The following is a 25613-nucleotide window of genomic DNA, read 5'->3' on the forward strand; positions in this document are numbered from 1 at the left end:
GAACTAAAGGGCCTCTTGATGAAGGTGAAAGAGGAGAGTGGGAAAGCTGGCTTAGAACTCAACATTCAGGAAACTAAGACACGAGATCTGGTCCCATCACTTCACGGCAAATAAGTGGGGAAACAATGGAAGTAGTGGCAGATTTTATCTTCTTCGCTCCAAAATCACTAGAGATGGTGACTGTAGCCATAAAATTAAAAGATGCTTGGTCCTTGGAAGGAAAGCTATGACAAACCTAGACAGCGTATTAAAAAGCAGAGACATCACTTTGCTGACAAAGGTTTGTATAGTCAAAACTATGGTTTTTCCAGCAGTCATGTATGGATATGAGAACTGAACCATAAAGAAGGCTGAGCGGCAAAAGAATTGATGCTTTGAAATTGTGGTGCTGCAGAAGACTCTTAAGAGTCCTTTGGACTCAAAGGAGATCAAAGCAGTCATTCCTAAAGGAAATCAACACTGAATATTCACTGAAAGGACTAATGCTGAATGAAGCTAAAGCTCCAATACTCTGACCATGTGATGTGAAGAATAGACTCACTGGAAAAGACCCTGATGCTGCAAAGACTAAGGGCAGAAGAAGGGGGTGGCAGAGGATGAGATGCCTAGACAACATCACTACTCAATGGACAGGAGTTTAAGCAAACTCTGGAAGCCTAGCATGCTGCAGTCTACGGGGTCACAAAAGCCAGACAGGACTTGGTGATGGACAATACAATAATCTGAAAATGGGCCAGAAGCATGCCTTTGGCCAAATTCTGCACTAATACAAAGCAAAGGTCTGCTACTACTAGAAGGAAAAATCCTTAACAAAATATTAGCAAATCATTCCTAGTACCATATATAGAAAATGTGATACATCATCACCAAGTGAGGTTTATCCCAAGGAGCAAAACTGGTTTACCAGTTTAAAAAAAAAAAAAAAACAAGCACTTCATTTACAGTATACAAGAAAAATCCATATGATTCTCTTAACTGATGCAGGAAAAGAAAAGCATATGAAAATGCTAATTTAACATCTATTGTTGTTTACTCACTAAGTCGTGTGTGACTCTTTTCTGAATCCATGGATTATAGCCCACCAGGCTCCTCTATCCATGGGATTTCCCAGGAAAGAATATTGGAGTGGGTTGCCATTTCCTTCTCAGCAATCTTCCTGAATCAGGGATCAGACTTGAATCTGCCGCATTGGCAGGCCGGTTCTTTACCGCTGAGCTACCACAGAAGCAATTTAGTATCTATTCACGATTAAAAACTCTTAGGAGAATTAGAAACAGAGACAATGAAGAAAGGATAACTGAAAAACTACAGCTGGCAACATATCTAATGATCAAACATTAAGTCCCTTTCCGTTATGACTGAGGATAAGACAAGGATGCCCACTGTCACCATTTCTATTCAATAATGCACTGGGTGTTCCAGCCACTGCAATAAGGCAAGAAAGAAGTAAAACACACAAAGACTGGCAAGAAAGAAGTATATTCTCTGGTGATATGACTGTCTCTATTGGAAACTGCATAAAAATCTATAAAAACACTAGTACAATTAATAAGTGAACCAGTAAGGTTTTAAGGTAGAAGGTCAACAATATAAAACTAACTATATCTCTACATACAAGAACAAACAGAAAAGGAAATTTAAATACATAACTGCAACAACAAAAAACCTATAGGTCAACCTAAATAAAGATACTCAGGGCCTTTATACTAAGAAATGCAAAATATTACTAAGGTAAATGAAAGAAGACTGAAATGAAAACAGACCATGTTTACAGACTGGAAGACGCAATACTATGTAAATGTTTATTCTTCCCAGTTTGACATATAAATGCAAGCCCTGTTGAAATTTCAGCAGGATTTTTTTTAAAGAAATTGATATGCTGATGCTAAAATTCCCATGGAAACAGGAGATCTAGAACAGTAAAACCAATCCTGAAAAAAGGATGATTTTGGAGGACTTATACCAACTTATTTCAAGACTTCGTAATCAAGATCATAGAGTACACATAAGAAAAATAAAGAGAGTGAAATACAAGAGTTCAGAAACAGACACACACACATACAGTCAACTCATTTGCGACCCAAGTGAAGTGAAAGCCGCTCAGTCGTGTCTGACTCTTTGCAATCCCATGGACTGTACAGTCTGTAGAATTCTCCAGGCCAGAATACTGCAGTGGGTAACCTTTCCCTTCTCCAGGGGATCTTCCCAACTCAGGGATTGAACCCAGGTCTTCAGCATTGCAGGCAGATTCTTCACCAGCTGAGCCACAAGGGAAGCCCAATACTGGAGCGGGCAGACAATCCCTTCTCCAGCAGTTCTTCCCCACCTAGGAATCAAACCAGGGTCTCCTGAATTGCAGGCGGATTCTTTACCAACTGAGCTATCAGGGAAGCCCTTGCTATCAAGGTTACCAAGGCACCAAGTCAATCTATTTTCAACATTTTTTCAACAACATGGAAAATAGTTAAGCCTCAATCACTATCTTATACCATCCTCAATGGGAAAGGAAAATCTTATCTCTAGAGGGAAACAAAAAATACTTTTATGTCCTTAAGATATAAAGAGCACTAACCATAATAAGAAGTATAAGTAACACAAACCTCATCAAAACTTACAATGCTTGCTTACCTAAAGACACCTTTAAAAAAACAAGTCACAGGTTAGAGAAAAAATGTTATAAATATATATGGCAAAGGACTACTATTCAGAATATGTAAAGAACTGCAAGTCAAAGAAAAACATGAACTCTTTTTTTAAAAAACAGGCAAAAGACAAATTACAGGTATTTCATGAAGAGGATACAGGAGTGCAATAAGCTCATTAGGAAATGTTTAATCCAACCAGTCCATCCTAAAGGAGATCAGTCCTAGGTGTTGATTGGTAGGATTGATTTTGAAGCTGAAACTCCAATACTTTGGCCACCTGATGCAAAGAGCTGACTCACTGGAAAAAACCCTGATGTTGGGAATGATTGAGGGCAGGAGGAGAAGGGGATGACAGAGGATGAGATGCTTGGATGGCATCACCAACTCAATGGACATGGGTTTGGGTGGACTCCAGGAGTTGGTGATGGACAGGGAGGCCTGGCATGCTGTGGTTCATGGGGTCGCAAAGAGTCAGACATGACTGAGCGACTGAACTGAAGTGAATATCAACCACCTTCAGAAAAATGCAAGTTAAACTCACAATGCATTTCACATCTAAAATGGTTTAAAAATATTCTGACACCACCAAATGCTGGTGAAGACGTAGAATGTATTAGTTTGCTATTGCTGCTGTAGCAAATTATCACAAACTCAGTGCCTTAAAACAATACAGATTTACCAAAATGAATTTTAATAAATTAAAGGAAGTCAAAGTATCATCAGGACTGGTTCCTTCCGAAGAGTCTAAGAGGAGACTCTGCTTCCTTCCCTTCTCAGCGTCTGTTGGTCTCCTGTATCCCTTGGCTTTGCCCCGTTCCTCCATCTTCGAAGCCCATCACTTACTTCAGTCTCTGCTTTCAGGCATACTGCCTTCTCTTTCTGTAATCAAACCTCCTTCTACCCTCCTGTAAGGACACTTGTGATTACATTTAGGGCTCAACCAGATATTTCACAAAAACCTCCACATCTCAAGATCCTGAACTACACCTGGCAAGTCCCTTTTGCGATATTACGTAATATTCACTGGTTCTGGGGATTAGAACCTGGGTGTCTTTGGGGACTATTACTCGGCCTGACACGTGTAGCAACCAGAACGCTCACACCCTATTGATGTGAGTGTAAAATGGTTCTGGGCCTTTGGAAGACTGGCAAGCTCCTAAAAAGTTCAACATATATCTACCCTTTATCAAAATAATTCCACTCCTAGACCTATATTCAAGAAAAATGGAAACTCAGGTTCACAAAAAGAGACTTGTACAAGAAATATTCACAGCAGCCATATTCACAATGCCCCAAACTGGAAATGGCCCAAATATCAAGAAAACTGTAAAAAAAAAAAATTAAATTGCCGTATATTCGCACAATGGAATACTGCTCAGGGACAAAAATGAGTGAACCACTTATACACTTCACAACACAGATGAATCTCAAAACTCTCATGCTGGGAAAAAAAATAATAAAGTTATTATTTAAGAACAAAATATACAAAATATATACTGATTCCACTTATGACTTCTAACAAGTGGGGAAAGTAATGTAGTGACAAAAGTCAAAATAAACTGTCTCAGGAAAAGAGGGGAACACACAGAGGAATGCTTGGCCAGAGGCACAAGTACCTTTCTGGGGTGACAAAATTGTTTTCTATCTTACTTTGAGAAATAATTACATGTGAGTTAACAATTACCAAAACTCACAAAACTGAAAATTTAAGGTTTGGGCATTTATCACATGTAAACCACAACTCAGAAAAATTAAAAAGCACCTAAACAAATACACTAAGAAGTTCCAAATAAGCAAAGTTTTGGATTTCTTAACTAAAAAACTTATCAAACCTTCAATATGCCAACTCATACTGTAAGTTGCTGAAGGGAGGCGGCGGCAGCTGACCAACAAGGTAAGCAAGCCTCCACGTGTCTGCCACAACCTGGAGGTGGGCCTCTACAGGCACATCTAGGTGTGTGCTGGGGAGCAGGGACAGGCGTGGTGCGGGGAGGGAGTTATTAAGAACAAGAACCGAGAGCCCAAATGACATCCAATCACAGACTTCATCGGGGCAGTGGTGGCAAGGCTGCTATACAAGGGGAATACTTTTACTGTTCAAAAAGTAACTAAGTGTAACTCTCAGAAAAGGACTCTGAATTCTCAAAAGGTCATTCTCAGAAATGATCTTCTAGCTAAAGATACTGAGGCCTTGGTATAGTTTGCTAGAAAATAATGGTCACAACCTAATTATCAATAATCATTATCATATTCACCCCCCTCAAAAGGAAAAAACAATTAACAGGTCCCCAACCTAATTCAGGAGACTGTCCCAAGGGTCCCAAATTCCATAAATTTACTTGACCATAGTAACTCTTTTACGGGGACGCCTCTGGAATTCCACATAGCAACACTGCCCTGACATCCCTGATAGCCCAACTGTGATTTAGATGCTAAAAATCTGAAAGGAGTCAAAAAATTAGATTATGTAACTTCCTTTAAAGTTTTCCCACTGTGAGGTAAGTAAAGAACAATGAGAACTGGACAGTAGATAGCACCATTAAGCTGTCTAGAGTGGGAAATGCTGTAAAAATGCACATAAATAAACATACATAAAAATGCTACATATTATAGTATACTAGAGTAAATATTATAATTGAAAAATACTATAGCATGTAAAACTACAACCTGGCAAAATAAAGCAGACACATAAAACTTCACCGAACACATGTAGATGTTTGCAGACCAAAGCAGACATGTGTAACTAACAGGCAGCAAAAAGCGTATGTGGCCCCATTTAAACTCTGCTGAGTCCCTACTGGGTCACAAGGCATGCTCTGGGGCAGCCAGCTGCACGAGCCTCAGGACTGTGTGACAGTCTCATCCGAGCGCCCAGAAGAGGCTTCTTAATTCAACCTCTGGAAGGGAGACGCATCACAAAAGCGACAGCAGAGAAGTGTGACAAGAGAGAGAGAAAATGAACAGCAGGCAGAAAGTTCAGTATGTCTGACAGACAAGAAACAGTTTAGGAGTTACAAAAAAAGAAAAATAAATGCAGGTATTGCTAGAACCGAGCACAAGGAAGCAACAAGGGAGGAGAGAGGGAAGAGCGAGGCCAGTCCAGTTTAAAAAACCGAAGACAGAAGTTACCGCTAATGTTAAGAGCATTACTTTAGTGACTGCAGAAAACAATTCACATGTGTTATTGGCCACCTGGATATTGACAGTTTAGGGAAAAGGAGGGTTTGAAGATAATGGTCACTAACCAGGGTAACTAAGCAGCACGGAATGGTGCGTTAATCACCATTCAGGACACAGAAACAGAAACCAATCTGAAAACTAAGGCTACAGGGTCAGTATTAACACATGGCTTTACTCGTGTTCATCCCGTGACCAGGGGACGGCAGAAAACACAGCAGAGACCCAGCAGAGAGTAGGCAGCGGAGGAGAGCGTGCACCCGAGGAGCAAGACAGAGCCAGCAGTCCTGTGGACAAGGCTCGGGGTCAGAGGACGCGCCAGGCACCGCCTAAGCTCCACACCCATTTTATCCTTAGAATAAAACTCTTGTTCCTAAGTTAGAGGAAAAAGCCCTGTTCCTTGCGAAAAACTGCCAGAACAAGCAAATACAACAAGATGCTATCTAAAAGTGCCTCTATACCTTTAGTTCAATTAATTCGGCCATGAGAATTACAGCTAGAAAAATGAATAAAAATTAAACTTTTATATTACCAGCAAAATGAAAGGGATTCCCAGGGTCTGGAAGAACCTGAGTAAACAGGGTCTCTGTTTCACTTTTTTTAGGAAAAATGTTTCTTGTGAGTTAAGATGTATTCTTAGGGATCTGAACTTTCTATAAAATCTTCTTTAAAAACTTTTTTCTTCATGGAAATGAAAACATGAAAAGTTTAAGCCTATTCTGGGTCATCTGAACGGCCTCATGAACTGCTAATGCCTCGATATCAGGGTCCCACGTCTTGGAAAGAGCAGTTATGATCACTTTGGAACTATGTGATCACTTAAAGTTACCAGTCTTAACTTGTCATGTCTTAGTAATCATGGCTGGCTAACTCCTGGCTAATTATCTCTGGAGACTTTTTCAATTATGCAATAAAATAATTTTTTCAGTAATGCTAATACACTTTAATTAGTTGGGCATTTTAAATAACTATGGTATCATATATGCAGCCAAAATTTCTGAAATGTAAACAGACTGAGTTTAGGTTTTTATAAGGTATCAATTTCTGCATGTTCCAACTTGAGGACAAAACAGAGTAAGAAAATAAGAAAATTAGATTTACGATCAAGTTATCAAAATATGAATGAATCTTTTACATAATACAGATTTCCTTCAGTAGTGTGGTAGCAAGCTCTGTACTAAAGTCAAAAATGTTTTTCTCAACATCTGCAAGAATTGAAAAGTTCAGATACTAACCCTGCTCTTAATTCCAGCTGTGATACTTACATAGTGCAAATTTCAACAGAACAGGAAAACTTCACAGACAAAGAAGAAAGTTTATATTTTAGTAAAATTGGGATTCCAAGATTACTCACTGGAAAGTTTCAGTTAAGTAAGAGGTCTGATTATCCCAAACTAGCAAATAAAGCCCTCAAGTTATTAATAACTGTAAAACAGTTTTACAAATGGCATTCCCTACATTTCACTTCTTCAGTCTTCAATTTGCTATTCTTCGTATACTGCTTTTTATTCTGATAAAAAACCCTATCAACTGAATGTGTATTACAAAAAAAAAAAAACCTCTCCAAATCCTCAGAATGTTTTTTCATTTTCTTACATTGTCTTCTAGCATACAAATTTATACTTTAATCAAAATATTTTATGATACAATTTTGTTAATTTCTTAAAAAATCTCTTTCTGCATTCAAATATAATAGCAAACTTGTACTAAGTGTTTACTCAATGACACAACACATTAGTGTACAGTCAGCTAAGCATTAACTCATTTGATTCTCTTAAGAACTCAGTGGGGTGGGTACTATTATTTACAAATGAGGAATCTGAGACACAGATACCTTGATTTTATAAAGATATTGCTCTGACATTCTTGTAGAAGTCTACATTTGCTTTTCACATTTGGTTTTTAACTTACCAGGACTTTCCATTTAAGGGGTGAGATGGCAGTCTAAGTCTCCTTTAAGGATGCCTATCTTACCAGCGTTGTGTGTGTGCATACTCAGCCTCAGTCGTGTCCAGCTCTTTTCGACCCCATGGACTGTTAGCCCACCAGGCTCCTCTGGCCAAGGGATTTCCCAGGTAAGAATACTGGAGTGGGTTGCCATTTCCTCCTCCAGGGGATCTTACTGACCCAGGGATGGAAACTGCATCTCCTGTACTGCAGGCGGATTCATCACCACTGAGCCACCTGGGAAGCCTATTTTATAAGCACCATTTATTAAATAGTTTATCTTCTCTTGACTAATTCAAAATGCCACTCCTGTCACATATCAAATCCCTGTAAATAAGTGTCTCATTGGGGACTTCATATTCTGCTCATTGGCGTGCTTATTTACTACTACTGCTTTCAAGCAAGTTTTGACATTTGAAAAGTGAGTCCTCCCTCACTCTTTTTTTTAATTTGGATGTTACTTTTAATTTGATGGACCTCCCTGGTGGCTCAGTGGTAAAGAATTGGCCTGCCAATGAAGGAGACTCGGGTTCAATCCCTGGGTTGGGAAGATCTGGAGAAGAAAATGACTACCTGCTGCAGTGTTCTTCCCTGGGAAATCCAGAGGAGCCTGGTGGGCTACACCCATGAGGCTGCAAAAGAGTTGGATGCAAGTTAGTGACTGGGTTTCCCTGGTGGCTCAGCTGGTAGAGAATCTGCCTGTAATGTGGGGGACCTGGGCTCGATCCCTGGGTTGGGAGGATCCCCTGGAGGAGGGAACAGCTACCCACTCCAGTATTCTGGCCTGGAGAACTCCATGGACTGCATATAATCCATGGGGTCCCAAAGAGTCAGACACGACTGAGCGACTTTCAATTTCACTTTAGTGACTAAACAATGACTTTTAATTTGATGTTGTCAAATTCCACCAAAACCCTATGGAACTTTGGAAGGGCAATGAATTTGTAATAATTTATGACACTATGTATTCTTATTTATGAACATGAGATATTCCCATTTATTTTGGACTTAATACCCATCAGTAAGTTGTCTAATTTTCTGCATAAAGGTGTTACACATCTCATTAAATTTATTTTTTCCTCCAGTTATCTTGAATTTTATTGTGGCTAGTGTTTATTTTTTAAAAAAATAAGTATTTCAGTCATACAAAAATATATATTGAAATACCCTTGGATCTCCCATCCAGCTCTGTCAACTCAGCATTTTGCAGTATATGATTAGATATAAAACATGATAGACGTATTTAGCTAAAGTCCCCTGTGAACACCTTTATTATCCCACTGTACTTCCTCTTGCTTCTCAAGAGATAGCCACGATTTTTACTTTCCCCAATGGTCATTAAAAGGTTTTGATACACATGGTATCCGTAACAATAAAGCTTTGCACACTTCTATAAATTTGTGTCAAACTTTGACACGGCTCATGTCGCTTCATTCTTTTCACTATTAGAACTATTCATGCCGATACATACAAATAATCTGCAGCTCTAGGGCATTCACTTTAGCTGTCATACGGCATTCCACTGTATGACTCCAACACAGTTCAGTGTCTAGTCTCCTTCTAAAGAGTAGGCTGTTTCCAATTATCCACTCTTACAAGCTCCCATCAGTAGTTTGGTATATAACTTCTCATTCATATATGAGAGCTCTTTAAGGACAGAAACTTCTGAACTTCTTGATCAAAAAAGAAACCCCACAGCAAGAAAGACGATTTTTCACTGCAGCCTCACACAGACACTTAAAACAGGCATTTTATTATATGTTATCCTCTGCCATCTCTCTTAAATTGAGGGTTGTGAACTACTGATGACTATGAAATCAACTTAGTTGATCCTGAGCAGTATCTTTTTTAAAAAGAACAAAAAAGAAAAAAAAACAAAAACAGAATACAGTAGAAAACAGATCACACTCAATTTCAAAAATTTTAATTCGGCCTCTGTCTCATATACTATCAATATATTTCCCACCACGGGTCTGTAAAAAACATATGAAAAACAATGCCTTAGGACAACATACCAAAAAGTGGAAACGCTGCCTGGCAGGACATGCACATGTACATCTTTACCAAGTACTAACAACATGATTACACTAATTGTCATTCCTACCAGGGAAAGATGGAATTCCTATTTTATCCACTATCATCAACACATTACTTGGTCCCTCAAACTTTCGTCAAAAGCATGAGTGCAACAGAGAGGAGGGCTGTCAACACTTAGCACTTCCCCAATGACTAAGAAATCTGAGAACATTTTCATGTTTACTGATTCTTCACGACCCTGTTCCTTTGAATCGCTTGTTCACATTCACCATCTTTTCCTTGTCCCTGTGCTTAGTCACTCATCGTGTCCGACCCTCTGCGACCCCGTGGACTGTAGCCCACCAGGCTCCTCTGTTCATGGAATTCTCCAGGCAAGAATCCTAGAGTGGGTTGTCATTTCCTTCTCCAGGGGAACTTCCTAACCCAGGAGTCGAATCGGGGTCTCCTGCATTGCAGGCGGATGCTTGATCAGATGAGCTACCTGGGAATTCTTCATATAATCATCTTTTGTTAATTACACAAGCCACATATATCTTCACCTAGCAAGTGACTTTTAATGGCCTTTTTTAAATAAAGTATTTCACTTTAAAGAGCTCAAATTTATCAGTATTTTAAAATATGTATACATATTTTAAATTATGTATCCTTCCATACGCTGTCACCTTTTAAAAGTCAAATTGCAAAGTTTTGCTGTTCACCATTGCAATCTATTTTGGTGTGTGATGTAGGTAGGGTAGGTATCTTCTCCTCCCCAACAGAAACAATCAAGTACACCAGTACCATATATTGAATCATTTCCCTAGTGATTACAAATGCTACTTGTGTTTCTAGGCTTTTTTCCCCTTTCCTTCCATTAGTCTATATCTGAAACAAATACCATCACATCTTAACCATTAAAGCTAAAGAATTATGTCTTGGTATCGGACAAAATGAATTCTCTTTCACCTTTCTGCAATTTTACTTGGAATGACACTGACTTTTTAAATAAGTAGAGGAAAATTGATATGTATGATACTGCATCTTCTATTCATAAACACAAGTATCTTCTTATAATTGAATATTATATAGGTCTTATAATTTTTTCCATTAAGGTCCCACATGTTTTTATTTTTTCCTAGGTATTTTGTAGTTTGTGTTGCCATTTTAAAGGGTGTCTTTTTTAAATTCAGGTTTTGCTTGTTGTTGGAATATAGTAGTGCATTGGTTTTTATATACAATTGAGCCTTGAACAGGAAGATTAGAGATGCTGACCCTCCATGCATTTGAAAATTCGCATATAACTTTACAGTTAGCCTTCTGTATCACAATTCTACATTTGAAGATTCAATCATGAATGGGGTAGTACATAGTTACTGAAACACACACACACACACACACACACACACACACACACACACACAGAAGTGGACAGGCACAGTTCAAGTGTCAACCATATTAACTTTTAAAAAAATCAACTTTATTGAGGCATAGCTTACATACAATAAAATGCATGAGATGTTAAAAATTCATTCAGTGAGTCCTGATAAATACATACCTCCATATAACCACCATCCTTGTCAAGATACAGAATATTCTCACTGTCTCAGAAAGTTTCCTTGGATCCCTTGAGTCAATATACCCTTCATATTCCTGATTTATATCAAAGTAATTTTTACCTGCTACGGAAATTCACAAAGTTGAAATCATGCCACAGGTACACTTCTTTTTTTTAACAAAGACCATTTACTCAAATTAACCAAGTTCCCTTATATTCCTAATTTTCTAAGAAGTTCTGTCAAGAATAAGTACTGAATTTTATCATATGCTTTCCTTCACCCATTGAGATTATCATAGAGTTTTCCTCTTTTGATGTGTTAATGTGATAAATTTCATTTACAGGTTTTCTAATGTTTAACCAATTTTATGTTTTGAGACAAACCCTAGTTAATCACAGTGGCTTTTTTGTTATGAGCAAATACTAACATTTTATCCAAACTTTCGTTGCTGCGCTTATTACTGAGGTTCAGCCTGTGTGTTTCCCTTCTGATACTACATCTGTCCTGACAGCTGGTGGTGCTAAGATTATAGTAGGCCAGCAAAACAATTTTTTCTCCTATGTTCATTCACTGCATCTCTCCTAACAGGACCCAGACCACTAACATTTTACGTGACACTGGAATTACTGGTTCTTCCTAAGTTTTACAGGACTTGCCCATCTGGGATTTTCACTTGGGGTTTCGATTTTTTGAAATTTTTATTTAATTTCATTTCTTTGTATTTTCTAACCATGAATTAAGATTTTAAAACTATAATATAATCAAGTTTCACATCCTTAAGCCACTTTTGGTCATTTATTTTGCTAGAGATTTCCATTTAACCTGTTTTCCAATCTAAAGGCAAAAAGCTGTTCAGTGTTCTCAGTTTTGAAATTTCTGTTTGTCCACAGTCCTATCCCTTTTTCATTTCTAATATATTTATGCCTTCTTTTTCTCCTCTATCAATCTTGGCTAACTTAAGTCTTTTCAACTTAGCGCCTTAGGTCTAGTCACTTCAATTTTATTTTTCCCAAATTAATATTTCTCAACTTTATTTCCTTCCTTTTTCTAACTCATTATATTGTATAGTTAATGCATTTATTTTTCTTTACTAAACATTCTTTTTTTTTTTTTCATTCTTAATTCTTTAATAAACATTTAAAGTTCTAAATTTCCCAGGCAGGCAAATGAGCTTTTGTCATATCCCAGAGTTGATAAGTAGCATTTTCATCATCCTAAACATTTCTCATTTTTACGATTCGTTCTTAAATTTAGAAACGTTCTCCAGCATACCACTATGGATTTGGGAGTTGACGCTATCCTCCTGTTACGTTTCTAACTTAACTGCACTAGGGTCCCAGAACATGACTTGCAGGGTACAAATTCTTAAGAATTTCTCAACATTTGCTTTGACGTTTGATACATAACCAAGTTTTATAAAATTCCACAGGTATCTGTAACTGTTGCATGCTTGCTAACTGCACATTTCCAATCCTGTATAACCTTATTTTTTATCTATCTTTTCCTAAATTATTGTGACACATACTGGAACCTCCTAGTACCATTATCACACATGTTGGTTTACCCTTGTAACTGCCAGCGTTACCGTACAGATCGCTACAGACTGTCCCTAGCACACCCACCTTGCCCCGCACCCAAATTCTTCTGCAGAAATCTAATTCCCAATGTGATGTTATCTGGGGATGGGGCCTTTGGCAAGTGACTAGATCATGAGAGTGGAGGCCTCCTGAATGGGATTAATGCCCTTTTAAGAGAGACCCCAGGGAATTCCCTTGCCCCCTTCTGCTGTATGAGGTTACAGCAGAAAGACAGCTGTCTATGAAGTAAGAAGTGAGCCCACACCAGACACCAAATCTGATGGCACCTTGAACTTGGAATTCCCAGCCTCCAGAATTGTAAGAAATAGATTTTCACTGTTTAATAACGTACCCAGTCTACAGAATTCATTACAGTAGCCCGAATGGGGATTATGCCTAGCACAACTTTTTGCATTTCTTTACTTTAAAGCTACGTCATCCTAGTTTTAAGTGTATCTACTAATAAGAGGCATTTAATTAATTTTTTTTTTAATTTTCATTCTCCTTTAACCAGTAAACTTAATCTGAAATTAGGTACTGGTTTACGGAGATATCAAAGCTAACTTTCTATCATCTTATTTTGTTTTCTACTTCCTAAGCAATTTCTTCTTTTTTCTCCTTTCCTGGCTTCTGCTTGAATGATCACATATTCATCATTTCAACCCCTTCATCCCCACTGATTTGGAGTTACACATTCTATTCCAATTCTTTCAGGAGGCACTCCTGAAATTTTTAATGTAAAACTTTAATCAGTGGTTGTAGGTGAAGACAGCAAACAAAAACCAAAATCACACACAAATAAAGGAATTTAAAAAGAAAAGACAACCTCATGAGGATAGGGTAAAGAGTAAGAAGAAAGGCAAAATTCTGATAACTGGAAAATGGACAGATGAATAATAACTGTGAACAGATTTCAGAAACTACTACTAACTCTAAGCTACCTGTAGAGAACCATTCTATTTACACAGCAGAATTCTCAAAAGGTTAAGTTGTGGACACCAGCAGGCATAGCAGGAGCTGAAGACCGGAGGGGGAAGGCGATAAGAGAGACAGGATTGAGTGGGAGATATGTGAGAAGCAATCACCTACTTAGATCTGCTCCCCCACTGGGTAACTGCCCCTTTCCCTCTGCAGAAGACTAAACCTTTATTCTTGGCAGAGAGGAAATCAGTCTACCTGGACTGGGGAATGGTCTGGGTCCTGTTAGGAGAAGAGATGGAGTAAATGGACTCCATGCTAAATGCAGACACTCCCCAGCCCTTTCCTTCATTGAGTTCTGGTTCCCAAAATACTAGAAGCCAGACCTTTACCCACTTAGCCAGAACAAGACTCCTCTCTGGGGTACCTGACCAACCTAGGAGGAAAAACAGACAGACACTGAAATCAAGACTTTACCAACAAAGAGTCCACTCAGATTATTCTTCAATGAAACTGAAAGGAGACATGCCTCACCTATATGCTGAGTTTCCAATCACCTTTTTAGACCCCTACTTTCTTAATTACTTGGATTATCTGAGGAAAAATGAAGCAAAAACAGAAAAACAGTTTTAAGAAGTTTATATAGAGAAAGAAAACACTGTCAAAATCATCACTACACCCAGAGAAACGAGAGAGAATATAGCAACCCTGACCAAGAGTAGCATGTTTTACAGAGGAAACAACCTTTACAAAGGGAACCATTCAAACACTAAAAGAAGAGCTCTTGGACTGCCCAATGCCCAAACATCAGAGATGACAATGGAGGGAGGGGGAATTATCAAAGAAATCAAGAAATATCCCCTGAACTGAAAGATGGGAGCTTCCTGATCGAAAAGGTCCATCAAGACCCCAGGCCAATGGATCAAACATGCCCACATAAACGCTGGTGGCTGTAAAACTTCTGAATGCTGAGGAGACAAAGGAAGAGCCAAAAGTTCCCAGATATAAATTTTTTAAAAGGTCATATAGAAAAGAATCAGAATGGATTTGATTTTGGGAACAGTAACACTAAGTGAAGCCAACAGAGCAATGCTCCCGTAATTCTGAAACACAATTATTTTCAACCAAGAATTCTATTAGCCACCCAGGACTGAATAAGGGTATTTTCAGACATACAATATCTCCAAATATTTTCCACATACACTCTCTCTTAAGGAAAGTCCTGAAGGGAAGGATATGTTTTATGAAAAGAAGGGACAGCAAAAGAATAAGAGATCTAACAAAGGAGAAAGGCTAAGGAACCCCACAAGGGTGGAGGGGGACCCCAGGACGACTGCTGTGTACCAGTGTCAGAAACCAGTGCAGATGGGAACGGGTTCAAACAACATGCAGCAAGAATAATACCAGGCTTCTCTCCAAAGTGGACAAACATCGTGAAAGTCAATGGAAGCATGACTGTCACTGATGAGACCCAATAAATGTTGAGAATGAATGTGACAATAAATAACCACCTGGTCTGCGTTAACCAACATCCAGATTTCGGATCCTATAGATTAGAATGCAAAGGAAAAAAACCTGCCTGTTAAGAGGAACTCTCATATGTTCAGACATGTTTATACATATGGAATTTTAGACCCAGTGCCATTCAACAAAAATAGGATGCAAACCACACATGTTAATTGTAAACTTTCTACTAGCTACATTTAAAAAAAAAGTAAAAATAGTTGAAAGTAATCAGTTAAACGTAATCCGCCAACAGTCGGCCATGACTGAGTGACTGAACTGAAATGAATCATTTTAATAATGCAATCAGTTCAGTCCAGTGACTCAGTTGTGTCCGACTCTTTGCGACCCCACAGACTGCAGCACGTATGAACTTATCCTACCATATCTAAAAAGAGTTTTCCCAGGCGGTTCAGTGGTAAAGAACCCACCTGCCAATGCCGGAACAGAGACAAGGGTTCCATCCCTGGGTTGGGAAGATCCCTTGTAGAAAGTGGCAACCCACTCCAATATGCTTGCCTGGAGAATTCCATGGACAGAGGGGCCAGGCGGGCTGCAATCCACCGGGTCAAACAGTTGGACACGACTCAGCACACACACAAACATCTAAAATACTATTTCACTGTGTAATCAGTATTAAAGATCAAAATACTTTATTTACAGTAAGTTTTTGTTTTTTTAACTTAAGTATTACAAATCCAGTGTGTTTTACACATGCAGCCCATCTCAGTCTAGACTAGCTACATTTCAGGTGTTCAAGGGCCACATACAGCTGTGGCTATCTACTGAACAGAGCAGCTCTAGAAGGATACAGAACTGGATAGCAGGAGGTAAGAGATCTGAGGGAGAGTTACTTTTCATCATTTACTATTTTGTTCCTTTTGAATCTGGCATCATGTGCTCTTATTATTCAAAAAATGAATAAAGTGCATTTCCTAAAGTATATTATAAATGTAGATATCCTCTGACCTACTTCTAGAAATCTCTTCTATGGATGCATATAATGATGCAGAAACAAAGTTATTTGTTGCAGCACTATTTTTAACACAAGACTGGAAATAAACGTCCATCAACAGAGGACTGATGAAATATATTATAGACACACATACAAAAAAATACTGTGCAACCAAAAGAAAGCTAAAAAGTAATTATATACTGACAAGGAGTAACCTATGGATGCATTATTAAGCCAAAGGACCGCTTTTTGTAATAAAAGGTAACACATGCACAAAGTTGCTCATATATGCACAATGCTTTCAGAACAATACAAGAAAACCTCCTAATGCTACTTGCCTTTGGAAAGGCAACTGAGTGGCAAAGGACAGGCATAGCAAAAAGACTTCAATGTATCTTTTGAATTTCAAGTTTGAATACAATAATGTATTACCTACTTAAAAAATCCACTATTCAAAAGACAAAAACAAAAAACCGACTATTCTACATCTAACTAGTGTCTGCTTTTTATTTACCATGCTTGGCATTCATGGGATACTTAAGCCCATCTACAAAGATTAGTGTTTTTCTAGTTTTTCCATAGACAAGCTTGTTTTTCTCAGAGTCCACTGAAGTTTCAATGATAATGGAACAGATACATACATGTATGTGTGCATTTTAGTATACATTTTAGTATACAGAATTTTATCTCCTTTTCCCAAATGGCCATAGCATCCCAGCCCCAGCTACTGGATTATTTATCTAATAAATTCCCCAAGGTTTTTCCTTGACACTAACTGATTTTCTAAGCTTGATACCTGGAGACTTTTTTCTCCCTCGCCTCCCACTCTAAATCAGCTATATATATATATATATATATATATATATATATATATATATGTGTGTGTGTGTGTGTGTGTGTGTATGTGTATATATATATGTGCGTGTGTGTATATATATATATATATATAAAGCTGTGCATTTTATTTAATATTTGGAGGAGAAGAAAAGGGCCTTATCTAATGTCTCTTTGTGTGATTTTAAGAAATCTAAATGAAGGAAGTACAATCAATGATGGCAAACACTGACGTAGTATAATAATGGATAAAGACTGCTAAACTTGGCAGTTCAGAATTCAGTGATGACTTTTCTAAGGGCAGCAGGAAGGCAAATATGGAAATGGGTGACAAAAAACACGAAGTTCAAGTCTAGAACAAAGAAAGTCATTCAGTGTTGAAAGTAAACGTAGATGTCAAACATCTTCAAAGTATGAAACATTTCCCAAATATCCATATATTTATTTCAAAAGAAAATCAAGTTAGACATTTCAACATAAAATACATGAAAAATGATGGTGCTGCCTTCAAAAGAACACCTAAGTTCCTGCTGAAATAATATAAAATTGCTATTAGATTTTTGACAATCCACATTCAAACATGTATCACACAAGATAGGGAAAAAAGCAAGATATATTAATGACCTGGATTTTTACAACTGTTTTAGTCAAAGAAACCAGGACAATAGAAAGCATTAATGAACACACACACACACACAAAAACCAGTTTAAAAAAACATATTTCTCAATCCTCACTGTAACTGTCTTATTCCCAAAGTTATACATTAGTAAGGAAAGGGACTGCCAACCGGAAACCCAAGCTGGGCCCATGGAAAGCAATGGGTAATGGGCCTTTTAAGCAAAAGCAAAGAGAAACATCCATGTGTTCAATTTTATGGACTGTTAAAACCTAATGTCAGAGCTTGAATTTAACCCTAAAAAGCAGGTCATTAGTTCAGAGAAAGTCCACATTAAAGGAGGACTGCTGTGCAGAGAGTCTATCTGTTCTTCAGTTCAGCTACATTCCTTTCACTTTTAATGAGCTGTGTGGAATCCACAGGTCTATATTCAGCTTATAAACATAAAATTACATACTCCTTTATCATCCCTGAATTGTAAAAAAGGATGCAATTATTAAGAGACTATACAAGCCCAGACTCAAATCAGCACAAATATTCATTACTCCAACTTCTCTTCAAATTCCCAGAGTCTGTACTGACCTTCTGCTGAAGCAACAACTTACGCCCACATCAACTGGGTGCAAATCCTCAGGGTATAAAAGTCCAATTAAAGACTAGAGAATGTCCAAGAGAATTTTCTTTAAAATTAACTAAAATTAAATTCTATATTCATTTCCTCAGTTACAGTAGCCATATTTCAAGCGCTAAATAGTCACATGTAGCTGGTGTCTACTATACTGAATGGTGTGGGTCTACAGCAAAGATTCTTCTCTACAACCTATTATTCCTCTAGAGCTTCAAAGGCTTCCTGGGGGTAAAAGAATGACAGGAAAACTGTACAGGCAGGGCTTTAGTACCTGCCACTTTGCTTACATTCTGAGACTGTATAATGTTGCTGTTGCTGTCAGGAGCCTTCCTTCTGGTTGCTGTTGTGTGCACAGGTCTGACTGAGGTTTAAAAACTGTTTAGAGCAAAAATGACCAATGCACAAACCTCAGGCCAAAGCAGGACCCTCCTGATACTTAAAACATTACACAAAAAGTTTAATTGGCCAGCTTACCTGAACTACAGCCTAACCACCTGTCTATAAATTAAAAACATGGTCTAAACAAGGAAGATTTGCATTCACTGCCATAGATAGAGCATCTCTAGATCAACAAAAAAGTTTCCATGGTTCATTCAAATCAAGGGAGAAAGCCCATGTGCCCAGCTTCCACTGCACCATTTATCAGGAGTTTATTCTGTGAACTTTGAACACCCGATTCACCACCACACATTTTGTAACAAAGGGTGTGATTAAAACGGAGCATTTCTTTAATATTTACAAATCCTTAACCATTATCTCTTTACAGAAATTTTGGAAAAAGCTGAAGTAACATATGCAAATGTACTTTATCTTAAACAGGCAAACTACAAAATCACAGATTTACTACACTGCATCCTCAGAGTTTTTGAATTGAAAGACTCAAGGTAGTAAATTTGATGAACTTGCACTGGCTCCTCCCAGTTATTCTTCCTTACTAGCTGAACACTTGAAACCTGAAGCTATGCCTACGCTCTCCAAGAGAAGGGAGGTGGTGGGAAAGGCACTACAGACTGGTAAGGAAATGCAGGTTTTCAGATGCAAACTGGACATGGGTACTGAAAAGATCAAAACTAAAGTCTGCATTTACATTTCATTGTTCCAAAGTAATCCCAAGATTTTGAAAATTTCCAGAACTACCTAGAAGAGTTAGTGACAATTTCATAGTAAAATTTTAATGAGAATGAATCACTTTAGGATTTGTTTTCTTAAAAGCACAATCCTAAAGACAGATCTAAATGACCAGATATCTGTTCTCTATCAGTGTGGCTCACTTATTATCCAAAATAAACCCACACACTCTAGAATGTATGGCAAGTGTGTAAGCCACAATGACCTCTAACTACCTTAATATTTCTGGCTAACTAGCCAAACCAAAAGCAGGGTCCAAACCCATCTGCCTTGGCAAAATTACATTCTTCCTACATGAAACTACTGAAATTGAAACTCAGAGCTATCCTTGAGATGTCTACCTATAATCAGTATTGAAGTATGTCCTAATTGAACAGATCACAATTATACCATTCTGAAGAAATGATCAAAATTAAATCAGAGATAAGCAATAAGCCTCAAACTCTGCATTTTTAAACAAAAAGGACTGGTTTACTCTTGTACTACTAGTTTTTTTTTAAAGTCCTTTTTTTTTTTTTTTTCCCAAATAGCTAAGGCTATAATTACAAGGTCACCAATTAATATTAACATTCAACGGAGTAGATGGTTTAGAAAGTATAACCCAGAGACAGGAACGAGGAAGATCCAAAAAAGTCATCAAGGCTAATATTGAACAGAAATCACTTATAAGAGGCATGAAGACCTCAATAGACAGACTAGCCAACTGTCCACACTGGTTCTAGAAATCACTAGCATACTTAATCTTAAAACCCAAGTGAGCAATTGTACATGACATCCCTGCAGACTGACAAACAGAATGACTTCCTCTGAAGAACAGGTGTGGGTGCTATACCATTGAGTTCACCCTTCTTTACTACTGGCCTAGCATGAAAGATTGTTCAGTCTGGAATGAAGGCCCCCAGGATGGCAAACAAAAGAAAAGCAGCTTGGTCACAGTAGGTACTGTGGATCTTTCATGAAATAAATCATTAGAATCACACTCTACTCCTTTAAGAACATGTGTTAATCATACTGAATGACGATCTAAAGTGTATTATGTCGATTAGCACGCTCTTTAAATAGATTTTCCCAAATATGATTTAAGCTAATTGATGAACATTCATTGCTGTGCTTTCAGGTCTGGTCCTGCACTGAATGGTTCCAGACAGGCTAGTTGGGCTCTGAGTATTTGATTCTGTGTCTTGTAGATTATCTCCATTATCCTCACCAAGCTGCTATCTGTTTCACCTTACAATGGACAGTAGGCTAACAGTTCCCCATCCTCCTAGTCCACTCCCCACTAGACTGGCCTCAGACTCCCACATTACCCACAATCTATTTGTCTCTAATCTACTGTGGGTTAGAAGTAAGATAACTCCGCTTGTTAAAAACATACGAAATAAATGCCAACAGGATCTAATTAAGGGTAGCGATGACTCTCCCATGACTAGGGCTATAAGGTTTGGACTTGGGACAATTTGGCTACCCTTGGCCTTTCTGCTTAGTCTGTTTCTCATATGTATGTTATAATAGGTCAAGGAGAAGAGGGTAGGAGAGTCATCTGAATAAGAAAGAAAACAAGTGAAAACTACAACCAGAAGAGAACAAAAGAGATATCCGAGAAGACCCTTATGTCTTCTCAGGCACTGTTTTAGATACCTTCATACCCTCATCACAATCATTTACTCTTTCTAATAATCTTAAGAAGTAGGTGCTATCAGCTCCATTTTCAGTCAGAAAACCAAGGCTCAGGAGTTAAACTAATTTGTCCAAAAAAACTGAGAAACTGACTGTAAGCTTTGGTCTCTCTGACCCCAAAACCCAGGGCCTTTCCACTACACAAGGTTACAGTCCAATCCTCATTCTTGGTTTAGCTAAATGTTTTTATACTTTATTTCTGGTTCTTTCACTCGAACCTGACCAGTTCAGGTTTGCTTTCTTTCCCTAACCATTTTCTATAAAATGAAGCAAAAGTCGCTCAGTTGTGTCCAACTCTTTGCTACCCCACGGACTATACAGTCCACGGAATTCTCCCGGTCAGAACGTTGGAGTGGGAAGCCTTTCCTTCTCCAGGAGATCTTCCCGAAGCAGGAATCAAACTGAGGTCTCCAGCACTGCAGGTGGATTCTTTACCAACTGTGCTATCAGGGAAGATATAAAAGGCAATGGATAATCAAACCAAAGCCAACTTAGGCTTAGCTCTTCAAGTGTTCACCTGCTCAGCAACAAATACTAATTTCTGAAAGACTGGTCATACCTTCAATTTGTAGAGACTGTGCAAAAATGGTGACAAGTTCCCTCTTTCCAAAAAAAATACATGATCTGTTCCCAGAGACGACGAGAGTGAACACGTGACCCCTTCCCCAGTGCTGTGCTGAAAAGAAAGCGGCACAAGCATACTTCAGGAAGTGGTCAGTCCCGTGCTACCATCTCCCTCAATTTGTATCAATACATTAACATGATTTTCTAAACACTGGAGGACAGGGCAAGGAGACAGGAAGACTTCCCACTTTTCCAATTCCATTAAGGAACAGTGTATACTTGTTCCCTGTTACTTTACTGCCTAGCTCAGGGCTTGACACACAACAAAACATTTTACTGTTTAATAAATGAGTAAATGTTACCTGTTCATTAAATACAAGTTACTTGTTGAATAAATGCATAACCCTGCCTGGGCTGGTTTTGAAATCTTTTTATTTCACATTTTCTGGCATACCTTTGTGATACTTAGTGGAAAACATCTTTCCTCCTACAGATAAAAATGGCTCCTCTACTCCCATCAAAAGACATGCCCCTCTCCAGCCTCTAAAAATGACTCTTGTCCCAAGAATATGAATAAGGCTCCATCTGCCAGACTGCACTAAATACAGATTTTATATGCATTACAGAAACACCTGTATAAAAAAGCTGCTACAAAAAACGAGGCCTTAGAAGTCCTAAAGTACAAAACCAAACAAGAATAAGGAGTGCTTTTGGACCTTTTAAAAAACCCGAAGTTGAAAATATCTGCAAAATAACTATTCAATAGGTCTTTGATCAGCAGGTCATGCAGCTGAACTATTCTGTCACTCAGATTTTCCCTCAATGTGAAGTAACAAGATTTCAGCAACACGTTTGAAGTATTTACAGTATGAAAATGAAAAGGGGACATTTTGCCATCTTGAAGTAGAAACAACCTTTGTTCTTACTAAAGAGAATTTCTGCTGAAATATACAAAACTATCCCCAAATTCCTACTTAAGAGTTAAAGCACATACCAAGTCTGACAGGCCACAAACAACAGGAAATTACTCTGCACAGTTTCTTGCAAACTATTATTTCATGAACCTTACAGATGTGTGTGTAGAGATTTGACCATTTATGACTAGGTACAGGTTAGTTACAACTTTAAAAAGCCAAACTTTGCTGAACACTTACAATGTGAAATCACTTTAGAAGGTATAGCTACAAACTATAAAAACCAAGTTCTAATAGCAATTTCATACTAAAAAAAAAAAAAAAAAGCCCAGAATGGGTGTTTCCAAACACCTTAATTAAAACAGACCAATGAACTACTTCAAACTCAACTTTAACATTTAAGGGCTTAAGTGGGCACTCATCTTAGAAATGCCCATAGATTTGAACTATTCTTATTTACTACAGCAACTAATTTTACAGCATAAAAAAACATAAACTTTAAAAATAAAATCAGTGTTGGTCTCTGACTTTGATACAAATGTTTGCTAAATGAACTTTTGGTAGAGAAAATTCTATCAATATCCTGTATGGTTGTTTTTTTTTTTTAAGGCAAATGAAAAACATCTTCAAACTATGTCACATTTATGAAGCCCATTTTACATTACTTCTTTTATCTCTGTGAACATTTGCTTCATTTACTTGCTCACAACTTCCCAAATTTAACTATTTAGCTTAGACATCCCCTAACCCTAACTTTTTTAAGGGATCAAAACTAGAACAGCTAATGTATTATGAAAATAATAGAAAGTGTATTATCTATTAGTCTCAAGGAAAGCACCCTTAACAATCAGTGGTGAAGGTTCAATTCATATGAAATCAGAAGATGGAATTTTTGAAAAGATGGAATTACTCCAAGCAAGTTTGCGAGATCACTTATTTATTCACAACAAATTTAGCTGTGTCGTGTTGAAACTTTAAAACACCACAATTTAGGATACCCCAAACTGTAACAAACACAAGATTGATGGAAAAATCCTACCTGATTTTCGTTTTACCTGGAAATGTTTCTTTTTAAATAAAGGGTTACTTGACAACAAACCGGTAGTATTTAGCTTTTTCAAGGGTCAAGAGGAAGGAATAACAAAACCAACCTAACTACTGTTTTTTCTTTTGTTCAGGATCAAAAGGAAACCATTAACCACGAAAGGATTAAGTAAGTAGAAGACAAAAGTACTCAATCCAAGGGCAGTATTCCCCAAGAGAGAAGAAAACAATTAAAGCTGCAGGATTTGAAAACCAAGTTTGAAATACGTGAAATCAATTAGCGTGCTCTCTAAAGGCGTGTGATTAAAAAAAAAAAAAAAAAACAACTAATAGGCTCCGCTCACGAGCAACTTTCACAAGCGAGTGGAGAAGTTATGTGGACGGAGTACCAGCCGTGTGCGTGTTTGTGTGGGAGCACACGCTCGCGATTCTGAACCCCGAGACGAGAATAGTTAACAAAGGTTACAGCACCAGGGGAGGGAGGGGGGGAAAAAAAGTGGAAGCAAAGTCTCGCATGCTCCTAACTCGGGCTTCCCAACAAGTCCCCGAAACCAAAGCTCCGTCCCTGCGGGATTTGAAAATCACCACCACAAACTACCGAGGGTGTCCGCCACGGAGGAGGAGGGGACGGGCCGGGCCACACAGCCGGCCCCCGCCCCGGGCCGCGCGCGCGGGCGGGCGAGCGAGCGGGCGGGTGGCTCCCAGCGCCGACCCCGTCCCCCCGGCCGCCCCGCCCCACGCTCCGGCACCCACCGAGCGGCCCGGCGCCTCGCCACACCCCGGCCCCCCGGCCCCCCGGCCGGGCCAGGTGACACGGCCTGCCCGCCTCACCGACCCCGAGCCCCACAGAGACACACCCCGGCCCCGAGGCCCCGCCGGGCGCCGCGGCGTTACCTGGACCGGGGCGCCGGGTCCCGCCCCGTCAAGAACCCGGGGGGGTCCGGGACCTTTGTTCCTTCCTCTTCCGAAGGGGATGGAGGGACCGGGAGGGGAGAGGGGAATGGGCCGACTGGAGGCGGAACTGAAAACACTCTGGCGGCCGCCCCGCCCCCCCAGCCGGAGCCCGGCCGGCGGCCCCGGCGCGCGGGGAGGGGACGGGAGAGGGGGCGGCGCGGGCCCGGCCGCCGCCCGCCGGGAGGAGGGTGTAGGGACGCGCGCCCCACCGCCGCCGCCGCCGCCCCTCCTCCCCTCGGGCGCGCGCCCGCCCGTCTCGCCCCCACCCCGGGCGGCCCCCGACGGCCGAGCCGTCCTCCCCCGCCGCGCCCGTCGGCCCCACCTCCGCTTCCGCCCTGCGCCCTCCGCCGCCGGCCGCAGCGGCGCGGCGCACCCACCTCCGGGCGGCTCGCTCGGCGCTCGCTGGCTGGTGGCTGGGAGCTGCTCCTCCGCCGCCGCCGCCGCCGCCGCGGCCGCGCGGTAGCCCCGCCTCCCACCACCGGGCCGCGAGCCCCGCCGATTCGCCGGCGCAGCCCCGGGGGGCTGGCACCCTGCCGCCCGCTGATTGGCGCCCCCGGACGCCCGTTAGGGGCGCGAGGCACGCTGGCCGAGCGAGCGGCCTTGGGCGCGCGCGCGCGCGGGAGACCTGGGGAGCGAAGAAAGGGAAGGGGTTAGGCCCGCGCGCCCGGGTTAGGGCCAGGGCGCGAGCTGTGGGCTCTGAGCGGCGGGGGCCGCTACCTCTCCCCACCTCCTTTCCCTCCGGCCTCCCCGCCCTCCCGGCCGGACCGGCGGCGCACGCAGCCAATCAGCGCGCTGGGTGCTCGGGGTGTGAGCCGCGCGTCGGGGGCCTCGAATCGGAAGGGAGACGTCGCTCGCTGATTGGTCCCGCCTCCCCCGTAGAGCGTGAGGCGAGGCGCGGCCGGGAGGGCGGCGGAGGGCTTAGGCGGGGTGGGACGCCCGCGGTTTCGGTTGGCTTCGTG

The 25613-nt window shown here is 40.2% G+C and overlaps 1 protein-coding gene across 3 annotated transcripts in view; it reads right to left on the minus strand.

The window, feature by feature from the left end:
* The window catches only part of SMAD2 (SMAD family member 2), an 84798-nt gene extending 59614 nt beyond the window's left edge, over nt 1-25184 (minus strand). For 2 of the 3 annotated variants that reach the window (XM_065932665.1, XM_065932663.1), the window contains exon 1: nt 25032-25184. The gene's annotated coding sequence lies outside the window, so the exon portion shown is untranslated. Of the gene's footprint in view, nt 1-24594; nt 24812-25031 lie in introns of those variants that run through there. The other variant, XM_065932664.1, reaches the window with a different exon arrangement.
* Nucleotides 25185-25613: the final 429 nt, after the last annotated feature.

Source organism: Muntiacus reevesi, chromosome 4 (genome assembly GCF_963930625.1).
Source record: "Muntiacus reevesi chromosome 4, mMunRee1.1, whole genome shotgun sequence".
Classification (NCBI taxonomy): Eukaryota; Metazoa; Chordata; class Mammalia; order Artiodactyla; family Cervidae; genus Muntiacus; species Muntiacus reevesi.